Genomic DNA, 9623 nt, shown 5'->3' with positions numbered 1-9623 from the left:
ATCCATAAAAACTGCAAAGCTAACTAACAACAAAGCCGAGCATAAGGCTATGATTGCAGGTTTGGAGTTGGCTAAGGGCCTGGGGGCCGAGGTCATCGAGGCAAAATGCGATTCACCCCTCGTTGTAAGTCAAGTAAACGGAAGCTACGAAGCTCGAGAAGACAGAATGCAGAGGTATCTAGATAAAATCCAAGTCACATTACGCCGCTTCAAGGAGTGGACCTTAGTCCATGTACCCCGAGAACAGAATGGTGAGGCTAATGCCCTGGCAAACCTGAGATCGTCCGCCGAGGAGGAAGACCTGCTCCCCGGGGCTGTGGTCCAGTTAATCAAGTCAGTGGTTGAGGAAGGTCACACGGAAATCAACTCCACCAGCCTGATATGGGATTGGAAAACAAATACATCGCTTATCTGAAGGACGGGGAACTGCCCAGCAAACCAAAAGAATCAAGAGCCTTACAAACCAGAGCCTTACAATCAAGAGCCTTACAAATCAAGAGCCTTACAAACCAGAGCTGTGGTCCAGTTAATCAAGTCAGTGGTTGAGGAAGGTCACACGGAAATCAACTCCACCAGCCTGATATGGGATTGGAAAACAAATACATTGCTTATCTGAAGGACGGGGAACTGCCCAGCAAACCAAAAGAATCAAGAGCCTTACAAACCAGAGCGGCCGGGTTCTCGCTCGACGAAAATGGGGCCCTAAATAGGAGAAAGTTCGACGGCCCCCTATCACACCTCATTTTTACCTACACCCCGGAAGAGGGAGTTTTTTCCAATTTAAGTGACAATCGAAACGGGATTATTTATTTAAAATTCAGAGTCACCACTTGGGATAATTTATGGTGTCCCAAGTCACCGGTTCAAATCCCGAATCGAGGAAAAGATTGAATCTGTATTACAGTCCGTGAACCAGAAATCCGGGTAAGGAATTTTGTTAACCCGGGAGAATGTGTTAGGCATTCCCGAGTTTCGTGGTTCTAGCACGGTCGCTTAAACTATCATAATTGGCCTATTATCTGATAGCTTTATATATCGCTTTTAATTATTTTTAAGAAGATTCAACGTTATCTAAAACACGTCTTGAACCACGCCACATGAAATGCACCCGCTGTCTACGACACATTTTATTTAACGTTGTTGAGATTTGGATTTGGATCACATGAAATGCACACCCGAGTTTAAGGAAATTAATTTAAATAGCACGCCTAAAGCAACTACGCACTTTTAAGTTTATGAGGGCCATGTAAAATTCAACTAATATCACACCTCGATTCTTATGGCCCTAAATATTTTCCTTTACAATTAGATGGTTCGCCATTTGAAGAGTCAAGAAGGCTCAAGTCAGCAAATTTTGTCATTACTCCAAATAATTAATTTAAGAGTCTAATGAATATAAAGAGATTATTACAAACAACATCAATTCTTTTTTAAAACTAAATATAGCATAAAATATCAATGATTAGACATGTAGCGTCAAAGTAGAATCCAACAGATGTAATAACAAAGACTAATAGAATTAAACCCATTTACATTTCCTTTTTACTTTATCATTGCACGTCTTTACCCAATAGTCTTGCACATCAATATAGAACCACACAAATGGATAATTAAATATAAAGTACACAAGCAACGTGATTATGAAGTTATATGAACACCAAAGAAAATAAATTAGATCTAAAACACTACTCCAGCTAGCAAAGTTGAGAAGAAAAAAAAAGTTGCAAGTGAAAATAAATGGACCTTTTATAGCTTTCAATTTATCCAAAAGAAATACATGCTGAAGAAGCTAACATCGAACAGACCTGCTAATAAAAGACCACGTCGGAACCTCGAAACTCGTCGGGAAAGCTCGTCGAAGAATTCGACTCGAACCCGACAAAAAATAATGTTATTTTGCGAGGAAAGGGGGTGTTTTCGAGCTGCTTTTCAGCTGAATTTGGAGATTTTTTGGGGCTGGAAAAGGCTGGCTATTGCTGCTTTTTGTGATTCCATTTTTGCCATGTTTTGGGACTGCTTATTGCAGCAAGATTTGTGTGAAGCCGATGTTGTTTTTGGGGTTGATTTTCACGGAGTTTCGGCTGGGTTTAGCACTTATTTTCATGGCTTTTGGAGTTGGTTTTTGGAAGTTAAGAATATAAGGGATGAGTGAAATTTTTATGGGTGGTTAATGGCTCCTGAAGCTCAGAAAATTCTCAAGCTTTTCTTCAGGTATTTTAAGAAGAAGAAGAGACCATCGATGGAGGGTCCCTTTTTGCGGCCAATTGTCAGCTTTTTGGTCTTCTATATATTTTGTGTTCTTTTGCTTTTGTTCAGAGTAAACGGCGGATTTCAATCTAGGCCTCCGTCTATATTTAGGTGTGAGGTTCTATTATATAGGGGTAGGGATTTTGTTAGGGGTATGGGCTTGGGAATTATGACTTAGTTTCAAAATTAGGCCTAAAAATGGGTAGCTCGAGCCCATGTTTTATTCTTTTCTCGGTGAACAAGACTAAAATACTACTTTATTTATTAATTAATTTTACTTAAATAAAATAACTATTAAAATAAGACTGACCGTTAAAATAAACTATTTTTGGGTATTTTTCAAGATTAAAAATAACTATAAAACATTAATAGAACTATTTTTGTAATTTTCATTTTTTTGTAATAAAATAAAGTAAAAGAGTAAAAAATGAGTTGAAAAAGCTATATTAGGCCCAAGTTAAATATTTACGTGCTAAAATATGAAAAATCTTGGGGAGGGTCAAAAATCACATGTCTACAGCTGCCCCTCTTTGATTGGAAACGCGAAGAGTTTTCCGACAAAGAACGACTAGACAGGTTTTTTGACCCGACCCTTATTTAAGGAAACCAAAACTAAGAGAAAAGGGGAATGTGATCGAGCCCTAGTATCTGAGCTACCTACATATCCTTGGCTATAAAGGAATCATGCCACATGTAGTTCAGAGGCGAGTGAGATGATGGAGTATACCGAGGTGGAGAGCCGATTGAGGTGTCGTCGAGGTTCTGGTCCGAGGTCCCGTTATTATATCAATATCAAAAATGAAAAAGACTAACTAAGCCTATCAGCTACGAGTTACAAGATACCTATCTACGAGTCTTCTGAAGCTTGATCTTGAATCTTGGTTGGTTCTTCATGCAGACTCTGATCTGAATCTTGATGCTTGTTAGATGCAGGTGTTGGTTCAATCTTTTTCAGCTTTTTCAAATCAAGACGGGACATGCAGAGCTTGTGACCTCAGCTATGTCTTGAGCAGCTCACGTCTTTCATTAACTTTTGCATTCAGATTCACTTCTTGTCTTTCTTTTTGTTTTCTTTTTTCTTTTTATTTTGGATTGTGACTGACTTCTGTTGATCATCTCGGACTACTGACTCGCATTCTTGTCGCGAGCTTCTTTTGTTGCTGACCTGAATTGCATTCTGAATTGAATTCTCTTATTTTCCAGGCGGGCGCCTGATTGCTGAACTTGAACCATCTTCTCTTGTTACTTGACACTGTTTTCCCTTGCACCTTGAACCATTTTCCCTTGAAACTTGAACTGTCTTCCTTCGAAACTACTTTCCCTTGAAACTTGAGTTGTCTTCCCTTGTTCTCCAGATGGGCGCATGATTACAACAAAATAGACAAAACAAAAGAAATTTTTTCTGCCCCAGTTTGCACTAGGAAGATTTGTGAGTTGTTAGCAAAATTGTAAACCACTTGTATTATTGATGCAATGATGAGAGTAAACTAAACAATAGACTAGGAAAACTATAAACGAAGCTTGACTAAATTAAAAACTGACCATATTCTCCAGGCGAGACACCTGATTTCAAGAAAACTAAACATTGATAACTTAAGAAAACTAAAAATTGACCCTTTTTTCAAATCCAGACTTTATTTTCCAAAATATCCTAGGAGAAAATTCGTCAGACTAGGTTTTCTATCTTAGGAGAAAGATTCATCAGACTAAGACGTTAATCCTAGGAGAAAATTCATCAGACTAGGTCCTTTTTCTCTTTTTTTTTTGTTTTTTTGGTATCTTAGGAGAAAGATTCATCCGACTAAGATTTCTATCCTAGGAGAAAGTTCATCAGACTAGGTCTTCTATCTTAGGAGAAAAATTCATCAGACTAAGATTTTGATCTTAGGAGAAAGTTCATCAAACTAGGTCCTCTTTTTGTTATCTTAGGAGAAAAATTCATCAGACTAAGATTTTGATCCTAGGAAAAAGTTCATCAGACTAAGATTTATATTGGGAGGACAATCCATCAGACTAGGACTTTTTATCCTAGGAGGAAAAATGTGAAGATCAATGGCAAGATTTTATGCATAATAGCAAGACAAACAAAGACAAAGATTTGAGAAACTTCCCTTTGTAGTCTCTTCTCTTCTTTTCTTTTCCTTCTCTTTTTCTTCTTTTCTCTTTTTTTTTGAACCACTTTGTCTTGCACTACTTTGTTCCTATTTCACACAAAGAAAAATTGGTCAGTTTTTAAAAACGGTGGTCGGTTTGTGGCCTTGAGTCTTGAGCAACATGGCTTTTGCTCGATCATCTTGAGTCGGTCTCAAGAGACTTTTGTTCTGCACCAACTCTGATTGTTTCACACTCATTACCATTTGTATTTGCATCTCGAACAGCCTTATCCCAACTGGAGATCTTTACTTAGGTGACCTTTTCTGATATCTTGAATGACTTCCTACTTTTTGAGCAATTTGTCTGTCAGAGAAAATCACCAGTTACTTTGCTTGCGCCAAGTAGGCTGACAAGAGTCTTTTGGGGAAGCCTTTGCATGAATCCTCAAAGCATGTTGGTAGTAATAACTGAGTGTGCTGGCCAAATTCACTTTATGCAACTGAAAAGCTGGTAGAAGATTTTGAAATCTTTTCTTGCTTGTTTTGAGAAGGACTGACTCAGGGTAAAGGACACAATGACGCAAAGAAACAAAATATTAACAAGAAATGCTCCTGCCGGAAGGACAGAAAGAAGAAATTATTTTTTCAATAACTAACCTTAATGGTCATGATATGCATTTTAGACTCAACGGTCTGATCTATCAAACTAATCCCATCTTCGATTTTGACATTCTTTTGAGCTTTCAAGTCGGGCTTGTTCGTGCAAATTCTTTATATCAGCTTCACGACTCACTTTCGACTAGTGGTGCCCCAGGGGGTTTTCACCAACAAGTCTCTCTCATTTATTCATATCTGCTTGCCGTCTTTTTATAGTGCCCATGAGGGTTTTCACTAGTAAAACTCTCTCATTTTTCTTTTCTTTTCTTTTTCTTTTGCTTTCTTGTGCGAGCAACTTGACAGTGTTTGTTGCGTGAGAACCAATGCTCATTGCATGCTTCTCTTTGCATTCTCGAAGGCATATCAGGAGGTCTTTATTTGGAAGGATTTGGATAGGGTTGGAAAGAAGGGTCGGCATGAAGGTTCAAAGTAGGCTCAAAATGAAGGGTTTTAGACTTACAACTCTTGGAATTGACTATTTCAAAAGTGAAATAAAATCTTTGCCCCAGTCTAGATACTGGGGATTTTTGGATTTTTTCTATTTTTTCTTTTTCTTCTAAATTCTTATTTAGTTTGACTGAACCGTGAGGCTGCCTACATATCCTTTTTTAAGGAATCAGGTCTAACGTAGTTCAAACATCTGACCTAAACTATTTTTCATCTTTATTTCTGTTTCTCTTTTTTCTTTTTTCTTTTTTTTTTTTCCTTTTCTTTTTTTTCTTTTTTTTTCTTTTTTTTGTTTTGCCCCAGCTTCTATTTTTGAGGGCATGGACCTTTGACAATTTTCTGAACTTTCTAAGAATTGCCCCAGTTTGTACTCTTGGGACATGGATTTTTTTTACTCTAAACTTGATTCCAAAAGAGGGTAGTCAAAGAAAAATAACAAAGGCATAAAAGGGGTAGCAAAGGATATAAAGTGTTTGAGTAGCAGAAAAAGGGCCTCCGAACATGTAGAACGTCAAATATGGTATATTTTCGCGATCACAACATTAACGAACATGTCTATCTTCTTGGTGTGTCGTGGTCACAAGACATTTTTTCATCCCTTAGTGTCAAACTTTCTAACAAATTTCAATTGATTAATAATCCTCAAGCCCGATCTTCACAATGTTTGAAGGTAAATTTACTCGACCTTAGTTCCAAAGTATTTCAACTCTTTATTCATCCTCAAAAGTACTTTTTTAGTTATCGAATTCCAGATTAAATAAGTTCCTAAGATCTGGCCAAAATTACCGCATGCATGTCATGTCATTAGAACTAGCGAGAAAAGAACTAGGAACAGAATGACACAAAAGGACAAACTGTATGTTATTGAGTAAAGGATGAAAGGGTTTTACAACTAAACAAGCAACCCAAAATACGAGTTACAACCCTAAAATAACTTGAATAATAAAAATAGCAACAGAACAGACAGACAAGACTCACACAAACAGAATGGAGGGATAGAAGGATTTGACTCAATAAAACAAATAAAATCTGGATCATAACCCTGAAATAACCCAGATAATAGAAAACACATCAAAACAAGCTACCAAGATTCCTACCTAGTGAGGAGGGAATGACTTTTCAATTGCTAGGCTTGATATTTAGCCACAAATTTGCTCATCAGAATCAGCAGAGCCTTCTCCAATTTCAAAATCATTAACTTCATTCCCGGGAGGATTCTCATACTCCCTATTGTCACACCTCCTTTTTGCGCGCCCGCCCCGAAGGGTTAAATGCGCGAGGGAGTTTTTCCAATTTAAGTGACAATATTCGAAATGAGATTATTTATTTAATTCAGAGTCGCCACTTGGGAAAGGTTTGGCTTTTGGTGTCCCAAGTCACCGGTTTATCTTGAATCCCAAATCGAGGAAAATATTCGACTTTTCCAAATGAAGTCTGCGAACCAGAAATTCTAAGTAAGTAATTCTGTTGACCCGAGGGAAGGTGTTAGGCACCCTCGAATCCCGTGGTTCTAGAACGGTCGCTTAAATTGTTATAATGGCTAAATATCTGATTTAAATACATGTTGTGACTTATGTGCTTTTATTAAGTTTAAACCGCTTTTATTATTCATTTTGTTTTTATAGAATTGCAACGTCATGAAAATGCATCTCGAACCACGTCACAATCAATGCACCCGTAGTTGTTAACACACTTCAACTCCGTTGAGATTTGAATTTGGGTCACATAAATGCGCACCCGAATTTAAGAATATAATTTGATTAAATCGCGCCTAAGGAGTCTGACGCGTTATTATCTTTGAAGAAGACAGTGGAATTCACTAAACAGTCATTCCCAAATTCTAAGTATTTATTATGATCGATCATTGAGGGCCCCGCGATTTGCGTTTTGTTTGGCGAGGCTCGTCTCATTTATTTTAAGGATATTCTAAAATGACTACATTTCTAATAATTTCGTTTCTAAAAATAAGAAGAGAAAAAAAAAAGAAAATCTTACTTAGCTACTTGTTACAAGCATAACATATTACGTACTAGATTAAGACAGACAGGAAAATTACTTAAAATTTGAAATTATAAATAAATACAAAACTTGACAAAATAATGTAATCAAAGAAGATTAATTATCATATAACTAGGTTAATTCCGCATAACTATGTGAATAGACCAATAATTGTTTTTTACTAGTCAAAATAACATCAACCTTAGCCTTAATGCTTATTCGAGAGTTTATTAGATCTAAATTTTAACCATCTTGCTGGATTCACGTTTATTAGATTAAAGCTCTTAAAACCTGCACCATCGATTCGTATTCCCTAATATGTAAAAACCTGCCAATTCTATAGAGTTAATAGCTGCTTTATTTACACGGTGAGCCGACACTAACATTAATTATTAAACTACACTATTAAACCTATATTGAAACATGAATCCAAACGAGAGAGTTGACATTAAATGGTTAATCCATTAGCACTAACTAACGTGATATGAAATTGCTTGACATATGCGCTGAAATCAAACTGAATCGAGCCATGGTAAAACAGTTCAAAGATCCAACGGGATACATACAAATGCCTGCTAATATTCTGTATTATGTTATCATCACCAAACAAACTAAATTGCTAAAACACATGGAAATATGTCTAAACAATATAACAACATACTACTTAACAGTCCATATTGGTTCAGGTACGCCCCAATTTATACAAAAAAAGAAAAGAAAATGCGAATAGAATGAGTCCAAGCAAATACGAACCAAATGAATCATTTTAATCCTATTGCTACATTTGAAACACAGGTATTGTAAAAGTAGGTGAACGATTCATTTATTTGTTTACTTCAACTCAACTTCCAATTCAAACGTACATCAATCCATAGTTTCAGAAGCGTGTACCTGGATGTTGAATACAACAGAAGAAACAGAAGGCAGAGAAATCAGCAGCAGCAGCAAACAGGAAAGGCAACAACAACAATAAATACAACAACAGTGGCAGTGACAAAGTGCACCAGGAACAAACTCAAACGAAACCCGAGAAGATTTGTGAAAATCAAGCAGCCACAAGCAACATGCAAAACTCAAGATGAACTCGAATTCAAACCAAGGTTGGACCAATAGATTGCATAGGAAGTTTCAATGAATTGAAGTTAAACCAGAAGATAGTATCAACTACTTGAGACTTCAAACTAAACCAAAGCCTGGTGGAATAATGTTGCCAACCAAAAAAAAAATTGAATTTTGTTCTCTTTTTAGGACTGTTTTTATATCTGGAAAACAACTTAATTCAGAACTGTTTTTCTGTCTAGTTTTTTAGCTTCTCCATCTCTCCCTCACTAATGGAAAACTCTTCTCTTTTATATACTTCCCCCAGACCATCTACAGCTTGTTAAACCATTCAAAATCCCTCCCATCTCCTGTTATTTTTCCACTCAACCATTAAAAATAAAACCCCTCCCATGAGATTCCCCTGACAAACAAACTCTTTTCATTATTAAAGTGCTTTATCATTTTATTAAATTAAACTAAGCATGGGCAGCAAGAATGTAATTTGACAGCACATGCTGTCCAATTATTCCAATCTCTAATTTCTGACCAAACACATGCTGCCCAGAGTCAAAAGTGAGCACTCATGCTATTAAATTGAACTACAATCTGTAATTCTTGCTAACACCAACAGCTAATCAATCCTTAGGTGATTTCTGATTCAAATAAACATACTAACAAGCAGCTATAATCAATTCTTTAATTGGATTCAAACAAGGCTTCAGCAGAAAATGAATAACATGAGTCAAATTATTACCATTCAAGGCTGAGACTAATTGACGACATATATCGAATCGACTACGCGAATCACAGCACATACAATCGAAACCAATGACCAAAATCCAACAGTATTGATCATGTGATTCAAATTGTACTGACCAAACAAAAGTTGCCCTGGAAACTAATTAATCGACCAAATTTAATTTCAGTCGATTGTATAGTTTATACACATATACACTATCAGTAAATGAAGAAGGGCTTGACCAAATACAGAGGTCCGGGCAAGGTGGACAGAACAGTCGACAAAAATTCAAAAATAAATCAACTAAACATTTGGACATATGAACAGACATTTAACTATAACAAACAAAATGAACTGACAAAGAAAAGGAAAACAAAATACCTTAAAGTCTTGAAAAATCA

The sequence above is a fragment of the Nicotiana tabacum genome, chromosome 20 (genome assembly GCF_000715075.1).
Source record: "Nicotiana tabacum cultivar K326 chromosome 20, ASM71507v2, whole genome shotgun sequence".
Taxonomy (NCBI): domain Eukaryota; kingdom Viridiplantae; phylum Streptophyta; class Magnoliopsida; order Solanales; family Solanaceae; genus Nicotiana; species Nicotiana tabacum.
Note: the sequence above shows the minus strand (reverse complement) of the source record.